Raw genomic sequence first — 13,516 nt, 5'->3', positions numbered from 1 at the left:
TCTGGGCTCTGCCACTCACCTGTTGCGTGTAACAGTGGGCAACTCAGACAGGACCATTTAAATACCACTAGGGACCTATGTGCATCTTTAGGCACCTAAACACCTTTACAGTCCTGGCCCTCAGTCACTCACTGACTCAGGCCATGTCTATACTAACCGTGGCAAATTCGCCGCCGCCAGATCGATCTTCCTGGATCGATTGAGCGGTCAGTGTAGACCCGCTCAATCGATCAGGAAGTCGACGCTGGTAAACCACCCCCTCAAGTAGCGTAACGCTGCGTCGACGGGAACAGCGCAGTGTAGACAGCGCGCAGAAGGGAAGCAGAGCAGTCGACGTAAGTTACACAAGCTACTCTGAGTAGTTTGTGTAACTCCCGGCGACTGCCGCCGAATCTCCAGGTAAGTGTAGACCAGGGCTTAGTTTCCCCTTCCCCTGCTTTCTATTTAGATTGTCAACTGTCTGGGGGCAGGGACCATGCATGTACACAGTAATTGGTCTCAATTGGGCCCTGCAATGGGGTATGTACCGCATCTTGGCTCAGAAAGGGTTAAATGTGGGCCTGGGAGGCCAATTAACCCACCTGGCTGCAGCTGGAGGGTGGGCCAGCCTTGATCAAAGATGAGTCTCAGCTGGGTGGCTGCTATCAAGGCAGAAAGTTTGGAGCAGAAGAAAGCTGCAGAAAGACATTCTGTAATAGCCCTTTTCCTCTGGCTAGTAGGAAATGAGAGGCTCTGTGGGGAACAGGAAGGCTTTGGTAGGCTGGGGAAGGGAAGATACCAGCAAGACACAGACTTGAAGTAAACTCCTGGTACTGATCCTGACACAAGGCCAGGAATGAGACCTGGTCCGGGGAGGAGCCCCAGGAAATGTCTGATGCAGAGAGGCTGGGGAGAGGCCTGAAGAAAGACTTATGGGAGGAAGAAGTCCAGAGAAGCAGCAGCAAGGGGGAGCAGGGCTTGGCTGCTTGTCCTAGGATCCCTGGACTGGAACCTGGTGTCACAGGAGAGGCTGGCTTCCTCTACCAGCCTTTGGTATGGCAGAATTGGCCCCTGGGAAGGGGATAAGAACAGCTGAAAGCCCTGAAAGAAGGGGTGTAAGGACACAGCTTCCCCCCCCACCCCTGATTTACAGGCCGAAGACCAGGTGTAAGGATTGGGACTATTGTTTGTTTGGACTTTTTGTTACCCCAGAAGGGGTGGGAATAAAACATGACTCAGCTGGAGGGCTGAGCCATGAGAAGAAGCCTGCTATGCTTAGAGGAGAGCCTGCTATGCCACATCCAGCTGGGAGAGGATGAGACCATGGTAAGTCCACCCTTCCTTCTACAAGGCTTCAATTAATAATACCATAACAGTTATCCAGTCCAGTGTTTAAAGTCAGTACACAAAAGCATATCCTTTTCCAAGGTATAAATTTGTGTTTATTTAACATCACTCCATTGTCTCACTAAATATTATAGCTAGGTATCCTGCTGTGAAAATATAACTGCATAGTACACTTCTTGAATGGATCCATTTCTAATATATTTTCTTTTTGATGCACTGGCAGTTGATTTCTTTAACTTGGTAAGTGGCTTGAAGACCTTAAAGGACTCTGCTGTAGTTTTTGTAAGCATTTCAGGTGAAAGAGAGAGGCACTCTAATTTATTGGCACTCCGATACCTTTTTAAGCTTGCAACCACTGCTGTATTTCTGTCCAATGCACAGTAATATGAAGTGGTTATATCTTCCCATTTGCCATCCTGGAGTACTTGCAACTGCTTTAGCAATAACTGACTGTTCTACCTGAATGCGATCTGTGTTTGGTATTGATTCAAAGCTGTGCAATAAGCACTAGACTGATCAATACTTTATTATTCCAGCAATCAATTCCTCTGTTGTGAATTTTATCCACGTGGTATACATTTAAAAAGTTTACCACTGCTTCATGCCATATTGATAAGGGGGGAAAATTATTCTGAACTGCTAGACGTCACTACTAGCAATGTACTGTGCCGGTGGTGTGTGGGTGTGAAATGTTTTAGTCTGATGGTGGGTGGATCACTCAGTTTATTTCTTGTGCTGCTCTCTGCTACGTTTTCTGTTTTTGTTTGGGGTTATTAACTAAAAAAAATGTGGCTTTGGAACTCAGAAGTGCTAAAAACATCTGGCTCATTTAAAACGTGGTTAGAATTAGACATGACATTCTGACGAGAACTGGGTGGGCACTGGAAACAGAACTAGTGTATGGATTTGTAACCTCCTAGTTCAGTTAAACATTGTTCCTGTAGCGGGATCCACCCGGCTGGAATCTCTCACCCCCTGGCGGCATCCCAGTGAAGTTCTCTCCCATTTAATCCAGGCGATCTCAGCTGGAGCAGTAGGACATGTGGAGGAGAGAGAGGCAGGTCTTAGACAACGAAGGCCCAAGTCATTTGCAGTAGGGCTTTATAGGTCAAAACCCATGGCCTGCATCAGTTTAAGAAACAGACCCAAACAGCACAGATGCAATGTACTTTCGGTGAGAACTAAGCACCACTAAGCAAGAGGAGAACTGTGTTCAGCACTAGCCAGTTTCCAGGCAGTCATCAGGTTTTAGCTCCTCTGAGAGCACATTTCAGTAATCCATTCTGGAGGCAACTGAGGGATGTCTAAGAGAACATGGCCCAGCAGTCCACTTTATACCTTGGTGCAGATGGAAAAGTGCAGGTGCACAAAGATCCTATCTCTGTAAGATTAGCATTACCCACGTACTGTAAGTAACCATGAAACTGGGGTGTCCTTTGTTTTCCGTGCACTCATCTTTGTTTCTAAGCATCCCTCTTGTATATGCCGTTCAGCAGCCATTTTGTTCTCAAAGTTCAGTAAAGGTTCGAGGAGGGACTTTGTGTGCTCTCTCAGGGGGACTTTACTTTGGTGCTTTCTTGTTTTGTTGTTTAATACTTCTATTGCAGTAAAGCCTTGAGGTCAGACAGGTCCAAGTCTCACTGTGCTGGGCATTGTACAAATATCTAGTAAATGACAGTCCCTGCACCAAAGAGTTTACAGTCTAACAGACGAGACAAATGAGCTGGTTGAGTGACGGGAGTAACAAAAATATGAAGTGTAATTCATAATCAGCCAGGAGCTATGAGCACACATCACTGCCTGTTCTCTTACTGTAGATTATAATAGCAACCATTCTGGCTACAAGATCTGTTAGAGTACTTGAAACAATCTGTCCTCCCCAGTGACATCCAGGCAAATGAACCTGGGACCTTCAGTACTAAATGCACTAGCTATTGCCACTTGAACTAAAGGAATCATGTTGTTAGCAGTAGTAGGCTCTTATCCTCCAGGCAAATAAGCCACAGAGGGGTGTTTGTGTGTGGGTGGAGAGGGGTGAGCATGGGTGGGTGGGAGAAATAGATCTGAGAATGACATAACGCACACAGCTAAGCATCTGAGGACTACATGCATTAAATCTCTTACAGGGCACTATTTTGTAATGACTCTCTTCCAGTCTTCCCCTTCCTATCACAGGGCTTTGTTTTCAGCATCATTCCATTGGCAACTACAGCTCCCAGCTGACCTTAAAGGAGACACAAGGGTGCTGAGCAAGGCCTGCCTTTAAATGCCTGACCCCTGTTACACCAGTTTTTTAACACTTCCTCAAAAATACATAGTGAGTGTAGTTTTGAGGGAGATGCTCCTCTATTAAAGAATCCTTTCTGGCTGGCTGTGATAGTTGTCCAGGCAGGACTTAAAAATACCAAAACACTTTGGGGGAAAAAAAAAGTGATTGGGGGCGGAGGAAATCAGGGGTACTCATTAAACCAGTTTCTAATTCCCAAAGTTGGATGTCAGCTATTGATAAGCTTGGAGCATTGGTCTATATATGCTGGTTGTTCAGAAACTGTATCTTATTATTATTATTTATTAAACCATTTTGAGATTCCTGGAAGGCTTTACAGAGAATACACCCCATTCTCTGCAGTCGGTCCTCTTGAATACACATCATAAAATCTATTAATATTCAGACTTCTGTGTGTGGATCAAAGGGGGGGAGGGAATCTCCTAGGCTTGTCCAATGTCCCAAGCCACATGCAACTTCACCAGAAAATGGAACTTTTCTCAGTGTCTTTTCTCCAGGTTCTTTACCGTTCCCTGATGTAATCTGGACATTTTACTATTTGTGTCATTAGTGAACAAAAGAGTGAAAATGTGATTTTTTTTTTTTTAATTAAAGGGTTTTTTCCCTTTAAATGGTAAAAGCATATCAAATTATGGTCTGACAAGATACCCTTTAGAAAGTGAAGCACCAGAGTACATCAGATCTATATCTTATCTCTGTATGAAATTGCCCGTCTATGCAGTAGCATTATAAGAGGCTTCAGTTGGACATAATTCATAGCATTGCAAGGTCTAAATAGGAAGCTTATTGAAGCCTAAATTGCAAGTGAACTATGTATGAACCAATTTCAATACTAATGAGGTGTTAGCCCCAGAGCCACAGAATGTTAGTAATATACTGCGATTCATATTGTGGGGCACTGTTCTCTCCCCAACGCAGGCTGCTAAATTTCATTAATCTTCAATAGCAGAGATGCATATGTATGAAATGGAGAATCTGCCACCTTTTCTCACCACGGCAAGATGCCTTTTCAGAAAATACTAGAGTCAGATAGCAGTTGAATAATTGCCTTGCCCCTGTTCACATGATCACCACCAACCCCTTTCCCCTGCCATTAATTTCCTGCCATATCGTGTCTGCTCTTCCACCTTCTCTCCTCCTCATTTCTCTTTACGAAGCAGCAGATATAGGACCGCTTTGCTCCTGTTCCCCAGGCTGGATGGAATAAGAGATGACTGGATTTCTCAAGGCTCTAACAAACTAGGGAAAAAAAACCCTGGTTTCACCAAGCCCACCGGGTCATCAGAAGTGTGATTCCAATCCCAACCCAGTAAGTCCTGTAGTCAAGATGGTAATCAATTAATAAACATTGGGGCCCAGATTGTGGAACAAACACAGACACTTGGTATTGCCAGCCTCAAGCATTCAGAAATCTTGAATCAGAGCCCCAAAATCATGTGATTGGTTTAAAAATCATGATTTAAAAATCAATAAATAATCAGAGAATTCTCTTTCTTTGGTTTCTGAGCCATTACAGTTCATGATTTTCATTTTTCTCCAGCAATGCAGGCTAGAAACTTATTTTTATTTTTAAATGAAAGCTGAGATTCTCAGGTAATCACTTGATTGCAGCAGCTGGGGCTTTAAGAAAAACATCAAATATTATGAGACGTGATAAACTCATGAGTTGGCAAAATGAATGACTCATTCAGTCAATTATTTGATCAAAAACTAAATAATGGAACAGTTAAGGTTGCTAAGTGACAACAATGTAGGTACTAGAACTGTTCGAGGGTGCGGACAGAGAGAAACTTCCTTAATTTTTCAAGCGCTTGATTATAAACTTGAAAACCAAAAGATTTTTGTCTGAAAATTGAATGATTTTTTTTTGGGGGGGGGGGGGGGGGGCAAAGTCTTTTAGTTTTCAGCTGAAATCTTTTGGGTTTTGGCTGAAATATTATTCTTACAAAACACAGATTTTTCTCCCCACGGAAAGCAGCCTTTTTGTTTTAAAAAAAAATTGAATTTGTAATTGAAACAACTTGTCCGTCAAACCAGTTTTCCTGGAAAATTTTCAACCATTCTTAGAAGGTACCCATCGCAGCATGATTTATAAAACCCAAGCCCATGGAAATGACTAGCTTACGGCGATCACCTGTCTTACCATGCCCTCCTAAAAGACCCATTATTTTTATGAAGTATAAAGAAATATATTTTTTCCATCCCAACACAATCTTTACTCTGATCCATGGACTGTTTTTTTTAATTGATTTTTATCTCGATTTTGATGTTTGAATATTTTCTTTTAAGCAGCACATTGAAATAGGAATTATTATTATCAGTTAATACTTTTATCAAATGATAGTAGAGATTTTTGGACCAGAACTTATAACTGGCATTTCTTGCACATGTAGTTTACTGGGGAAAGTATATAGGTTTGTTGATTGATGGTAACATTACACATGTATGTGGAATTACATTTCAGGCTGATAAATGAGTCTTTAATATGTACATACATCACTTTTATATTTCTTTTCCAAAAGGGTTTTTGTATGTGCATATTATGAAATTACTGTTGACCGCATAATATGTACCTTGGGTCAGAGTTAAGGTTGCTATGGTTGTGGTGAAATATGCATTTCCTGGACTGTGCTAAGAATCATTTGGAGGTGTGTTCTGAGGGGAGGGTAAGAGTTACAATGTCCTGAACTATTCACATACATGCTTTTCGAGGCATGGGTTTTGTAAATGACATGACAGGGAATTATATACATTGTTGCCAGTTTGTAAACTTAAGCATTTTTTAATAATTGTATTTTTGTCGTTCGTAAATTACCCTGTCTTGTTTTGATTTTGTTTTTCCTTTTTCCTATATATTTTTTCTTGCCGAACAGTGGGAGGAGTGGATCAAATTCATTCTGCGACTGAATTCTAATGCTGGGTCTTGAGCCAGGGTTTACAGTGTAGGGCTTTTCCCTTTATTCCACAGCAGAACTCCCACTGATGCCCATGTGAGGCTTGGCCTTTATGTGGCACCTGAATGTATAGGTATTGTTGTTGAGTATGTGCCCATTGTCCTATTGTCACACTCAGTATCCCCCAATAGGAAAACCTGTCCCCTTTCACATCATCACGCCTTCTGCCCTTTGCTTCTCTTCCTTCTCCGTATTCCTTCCTCGTCTTTTATCTCGCTTCTCCTTTCATCTCTCTGCATTTCCTTCACGGCAGCAACTCCCAACCCATCCCTTCCCCACAACTGTGGGCTTCACTTCCATCCCCCACCATATTCCACTTTTAAAACAGCAATGATCTAGTTCCTGGTGACATTTTAAAGAGCCACTGGGCTTTGGTGTTAACACCCCAATATGATTGATAGGGGGTAGGGGTTTTTCCTCAGGGTCATTGTTTCAGGCTCTCTGCAGGCTCGACCAGACAACACTGCATCCATTACATTCAGTTCATATATGGATGGTTTTCCTCACAACCGCTAGGGCTAGCAGTTTTCTCTTAAAAAATGAAAGCTTAGGGTCTGCAAATTTTGAATATGGCATGTGGGCAACATAACTATAATTTGAGCTGAATCCAGTTCATGAGACAAATGTATGACTAAATGAATTCTTGTATAAAGTGTTTAATTAAGTAGGTCACTAGATTATTAAATTAAAGGAGTGTGAAGTGCTTGCTACGCTCCTAATGGTTCTTGCCGAGAGCTGCTGTGTTTAATGCACATCTGACAGGACACACGCACTTACCATGGCTCTGATCCAGCAAAGCTCTTGGCATGTACTCCACTTCAAGCATAGGAGGAATCCAGCTGATCTCTATGAAACTGCTTCCATGCTATAAAGCTAATCATGTGCTTAAGTGTTCTGCCGGATCTTGACATGACATGACATTTGTGCCCAGTCTGCCTTTGCTTCAGAGGTTGGTAAACATGCTCTCAAATCATAGAATATTAGAGTTGGAAGGGACCTCAGGAGGTCATCTAGTCCAACCCCCTGCTCAAAGCAGGACTAACCTCAGTTATATCATCCCAACCAGGGCTTTGTCAAGCCTCAGCTTAAAAACCTCTAAGGATGGAGATTCCACCACCTCCCTAGGTAACCCATTCCAGTGCTTCACCACCCTCCTAGTAAAAAACTTTTTCCTAATGTCCAACCTAGACCTCCTGCCCTGCAACTTGAGACCGTTGCTCCTTGTTCTGTCATCTGCCACCGCTGAGAACAGCCTAGCCCCATCCTCCCTGGAACCCCCTTTCAGGTAGTTAAAGGCCGCTATCAAATCCCCCCTCAATCTTCTCTTTTGCAGACTAAACAAGCCCAGTTCCCTCAGCCTCTTCTCATAAGTCCTGTGCTCCAGCCCCCTAATCATTTTGGTTGCCTTCCGCTGGACTCTCTCTAACTTGTCCACATCCTTTTTGTAGTGGGGGGCCCAAAACTGGACACAATATTCTAAATGCGGCCTCACCAACACCGAATAGAGGGGAATAATCACTTCCTGTCACCTGCTGGCAATGCCCCTCCTAATGCAGCCCAATATGCTATTAGCCTTCTTGACAACCAGGGCACACTGCTGACTCGTATCCAGCTTTTTATCCACTGTTACCCCCAGGTCCTTTTCTGCAGAGCTGCTGCCCAGCTCGTCGGTCCCCAGTCTATAGCTGTGCATGGGATTCTTCCTTCCTAAGTGGAGGACTCTGCACTTGTCCTTGTTGAACCTCATTAGATTTCTTTTGGCCCAATCCTCCAGTTTGTTTAGGTCACTCTGTATCCTATCCCTACCCTCCAGGGTATCTACCACTCCCCCCAGCTTAGTGTCGTCTGCAAACTTGCTGAGGGTGCAATCTACCCCATCCTCCAGATCATTAATAAAGATGTTGAACAAAACCGGCCCCAGGACCGACCCCTGGGGAACTCCGCTTGTGACTGGTTGCCAGCTAGACATGGAGCCATTGATCACTACTCATTGAGCCCTATACTCTAGCCAGTTCTCTATCCATTTTATAGTCCATTCATCCAACCCATACTTCTTTAACTTGCTGATAAGAATACTGTGTAAGACAGTATCAAAAGCTTTGCTAAAGTCAAGGTATATCACATCCACCGCCTTCCTTACATCCACAGAGCCAGTCACCTCATCATAGAAAGCAATCAGGTTGGTCAGGCATGACTTTCCCTTAGTGAATCCGTGTTGACTGTTCCTGATCACCTTCCTCTCCTCCAAGTGCCTTAAAATGGATTCCTTAAGGACCTGCTCCATGATTTTTCCAGGGATTGAGGTGAGGCTGACCGGTCTGTAGTTCCCTGGATCCTCTTTCCTCACTTTTTTGAAGATGGGCACTATATTTGCTTTTTTCCAGTCCTCAGGGACCTCCCCCTGTTCCCACGAGCTTTCAAAGATAATAGCCAATGGCTCTGAAATTGCATCCGGCCCCATGGACTTGTGAATGTCCAATCCTTCTAAATAGTCTTGGACCCGTTCCTTCAGCACTGCGGGATGTTCGCCTCCTTCCCATTCTGTGCCACCCAGTGCAGCAGTCTGAGAGCTGATCTTGTCTGTGAAGACAGAGGCAAAAAAGGCATTGAGTGTACCTCAGCTTTCTCCACATCCTCCGTCACTAGGTCGCCTCCCTCATTCTCTAAGGGGCCCACACTTTCTCTAATCTTCCTCTTGTTGGCAACATGCCTGTAGAAACCCTTCTTGTTCCCCTTCACTTCCCTTGCTAGCTGCAACTCCAATTGTGCTTTGGCCTTCCTGATTTCATTCCTGCACGTTCGAGCAGTGTTTATATAATCCTCCCTAGTCATCTGACCAAGCTTCCACTTCTTGTAAGCTTCTTTTTTGTGTTTAAGTTCGCCAAGGACATCTTTGTTAAGTCAAGCTGGACGCCTACCATGTTTGCTATTCTTTCTGCACATCGGGATGGTTTGCTCTTGTGCCCTCAGTAAGGTTTCTTTAAAATACAGCCAGCTCTCTTGGGTTCCTTTCCCCCTCATATTAGCCTCCCAGGGAATCCTGCCCATCAGTTCCCTGAGGGAGTCAAAGTCCGCTTTTCTGAAGTCCATGGTCCGTATCCTGCTGCTCTCCTTTCTTCCTTTCGTCAGGATCCTGAACTCGACCATCTCATGGTCACTGCTGCCTAGGTTGCCACCCACTTGTACTTCCCCTACCAAATCTTCCCTGTTTGTGAGCAGCAGGTCAAGAGAAGCACGGCCCCTAGTTGGTTGCTCCAGCACTTGCACCAGGAAATTGTCTGCAACACTCTCCAAAAACTTCCTGGATTGTTTGTGCTCTGCTGTATTGCTCTTCCAGCAGATGTCAGGGTGATTGAAGTCTCCCATGAGAATCAGGCCCTGTGAACTGGAAACTTTCCCTAGTTGAGTAAAGAAAGCCTCATCCACCTCGTCCAAATCATAGCAAAGGAAGTGACCCAACCAAGAACAGAATGGAAATGCTCACATCGCAGTGCCACCAAACCAAGTCAGGGATCCTCCCTGTGCCACAGTTATCCCGCCGGAAAAAGAGAGCTAATGAGAATGCTTTGCACTTGCATTGTATTTTTCCCATCTGTAGATAAGGCACTTTACAAAGGCAAATGAGCATTATTACCCTATTGCACCACTGGAATCAGTGCACTGGGTAAGAGTCCCAAAAATGGGAGCTGGGGACATATTTAACGATTCTACACAAGCAGCATGACTTTTCAGACCATTAGTCTTTCATGTTGCCTTATTGAGCTCCTAGCACTTTCATGGCTGATAGGAGAGGAAAGGCCTGAAGATTCATGATAGCTGAAGGCAGAGGAGCAGCAACATTAGGAGAGGAGAGGGAGCTAGTGTCACCCCTGACTGCACTGGAATTGTACCCAGGTGCAGTCGAATAGGTAGAAGTCTAAGTGCACTGAATTGCACTTGCAGTTTCTTTGGTGCAAAGTTATGCTCACAGATCCATACAAGGCCCTTTTAGAACATCAGCCGGGAGGTATATTTGGACATGACTAAAGCCATGCCACGTAATCCAAGTTGCAAAGTGGATAAATAACAGGCAGCATTATTCAGACCTTTGTTGCCAAACAGGAAACAGTATTCATTAACCGGAACTCCTTCCAGTTAGGAATGGCATCCCATGAGGCACTGCAGGGCTGGACATGAATACATGACTAAGTACAAAAGTTGAGAATCAACAAGATCAACAAAAGAGTTTCAGGCTGGAAAGATAACAAGCCGGAAAGCCAATCGGAATATACCCTGGCTGAAGCAGACTCAAAGCTAAATATTATCATTGGCATTCCAAACAAAGCCATGCTTTCCCTGTGCTGGTTTTCCTATCGCTTCCTCAGAATGTTATCAGAGAACAGGTAGGGCCCTGCTTAACGGAGAGAGGGGATTTTTGCTTTGAATTTTATATCCAGTTCTGGCCATCACCTGACCATCAAATGGTACTCAGAATCAATAGGCACAATTTTTTATCAATCTTCTGAACAAAGAATAAGAAAGACCTGAAAAGCAGCTTGATTTTCTGTTTGGAATTTCAAGGTTAATAATGAGCTGCCTGTCAGCTTGAATCACTGATTATACCCCTCTTGACTTTCTGGTCTGTCATCTCTCCAGTGTGTCAACCATCTGTCTGACCTTAAGTGCTGTCAGCTTTTGGATGTCAAACATACGGACCCTATAAGGATGATTACAGGGACACTTACGATTTAATATCTTCGTGAATGATGGAGAGAAATGGCTTAAAATAAGAGCGCTCTCTATTCATTTGAAATGAAGGAAAAGATAGTTCTGCAATATATAAACCTGGTGTGACTGGATCTATAAAACAGAGGATTTGGCCTCCCTGGTGTCGGATGTTTTGTATTGTCTGTCTAACTCAGGGGTGGGGAACGTCCAGCACGCGGGCCATATAAGGCCCGCAAAATCATTTGGTCCGGCCCATGGGACCATTTGGTCTAGCCCTGGCGGCGGCAGGGAATTCGGCGGTGGCGCGGTTTTGCGGCGGCGGTGTTCCGTGGGGGGGGGGCAGTGCCCGCCGCCGAAACCCTGCCGCCGTTTGCCCCTTTTCGGCGGCGGACACTCAGCCGTCTTCCGCGTACCACCATCAGGCCCTTCGCAGAAAAAAGGTTCCCCACCCCTGGAATGTATTTAGGAAATTTGTAATGAATCTAATCCTAGATGATGAATAATTCATATTATTTCAGATTGATAAAACAAGGACCTAAAACGAAGGATGGGAAAACGTAGGTAAGGTGTCAAGGAAACAATTCTTGGTAGCTGGAATAATGGAGCATGAAACTAGAATGTCAAAGAGTGGGCCTTGGAATTCGCTCCGGAGATATTAAAGAGCTTTTTAGATTAAACCTCAAGCCAGAAATGAGTGACTAGCGTTATTCTCCTCCTAAAACCATATTTAGGCATCTAGGCCTTGACCCAAAGATCTCTGAACTCGGTAGGCTCCCATTGACTATGGCAGGCTTTGGCTCAGACCTCCTGGCTGAGGTACCTGGCTTTCAAAAGCACTGAAGGACTTCAACAGGAGCTTCTGGGTAATGGCCACTGCTAATTTCTTACCCCTCTAGAAAATCAGGCTGTTAATGAAGCTGATGGAAGAAGCCCAATGCAGGTCTGGATGACCCAGGTGATCATTTCTGGCTCTGTCCCACAGCATAAATCTGTTAACTAAATGAAGCCTTTGGTCACTATCCCAGATTCCAGTCATTCCTCTCCATTCTGCCAGGAACATGGAACTCTGAAAGGTCTCCCTTTCCCATTATGCTGTGGGCCAAATTCCCTATGTAAGCTGGGGTAAGTGCATGGAAGTCAATGGCGGGTTGCCGATTTACAACAGGAAAGAATCTGGCCCTGCTGTGCTTTTAATATGCCATTCTGTAAGCAGAGTTAAGGTGTGTGGGGAACATCCGTTTAAGCTGAAAAAATGACTTTCCTATATTTTCAGAAGTATTTTAATTACACACAAAAAAAAATCTGACTTTTTTTTTAAGCAAGCACTGTGTACTAGTCCCTAAAATACACCATTACTGTCTGTCTGAAGAGGTCTTTGGAAGTGAATGGAGCACTGATCACAATTAGCACAGAGCAATTTAAAATTATTTGAAGGGCTCTTACAGTGTGAAGTGTTCCAATAATTTGTAATTACTTAATGTTTCACCTGCTCCGAAGCCCATTTCCTTCCCAAATCAAGCTCTCGAAGGGAGCTGAAGTGGCACATTTCAAAGAGATCAAGGCAACCTGGAGTAGCTGCTAATTCTAGAAGCACTTCTGGAGCTTCTGCATATCAAATAGTTTCTATGGATGCAATCCCCATATGGTCACTTAGGGATTATCTTCCAATGACAGACAGGAAAGGCAGAGGTAATGCACGGCGAATCAGAATGTGACAACTATCAATAGCCCATTACGCAGTCTCCATGGAATCAACAGCAATTACAACAAGCACACAGTTAGGGCCACCTGGGAAAGCCCAAGGTTATGATCAAAGCCAAAAGGGATAAAATAAACTGAGCCCACAAAGCAAAATGAAAAGAAGGGATCAAGCCAATAAGGCAACCTAAGAACATTCTTAGTGGCTCACTGTATCCATTCCCATAGCCTTCCACTTCCTTCATTGTCAAGGGGCAGGTCAGTAAACATAGTTTACCGGTCTCTTCATAAAAGACCCTCAAAAACTTTTTCTTTCCTATTTGCAATATCCCTTTGTCACTTCCTGCTCATATTAATCCCCACCAGCAAAGGGAGAATGTTTCTAAAGTAGATGTGGGATCTACAAAGAGACAAGGTCACTTTCTGACGGAGTCTCAGCACCTTGAAGTCTTTAAATCATAGGTTAGGGGTCTATTACAGGAATGGGTGAGTGAAGTGCTGTAGCCAGTGTTCTCCAGGGGGTCAGACGAGATGATCATAATGG

The 13,516-nt window shown here is 44.1% G+C and overlaps 1 long non-coding RNA gene across 1 annotated transcript; it reads left to right on the top strand.

Annotated features, from left to right (window-relative positions):
• The first annotated feature begins 675 nt into the window (after positions 1-675).
• On the top strand, positions 676-11,957 carry LOC137146963 (uncharacterized). Its single transcript, XR_010918109.1, has 2 exons — positions 676-1,305; positions 11,793-11,957. It is a non-coding gene; the product is annotated as an uncharacterized lncRNA (long non-coding RNA).
• The last annotated feature ends 1,559 nt before the right edge of the window (positions 11,958-13,516 follow it).

The sequence above is a fragment of the Emydura macquarii genome, unplaced genomic scaffold, assembly GCF_026122565.2.
Source record: "Emydura macquarii macquarii isolate MOO-44397 ecotype Brisbane River unplaced genomic scaffold, CSIRO-AGI_Emac_v2 contig_499, whole genome shotgun sequence".
NCBI classification, from domain to species: Eukaryota; Metazoa; Chordata; order Testudines; family Chelidae; genus Emydura; species Emydura macquarii.
This window is presented reverse-complemented; position numbering and strand designations above follow the sequence as displayed.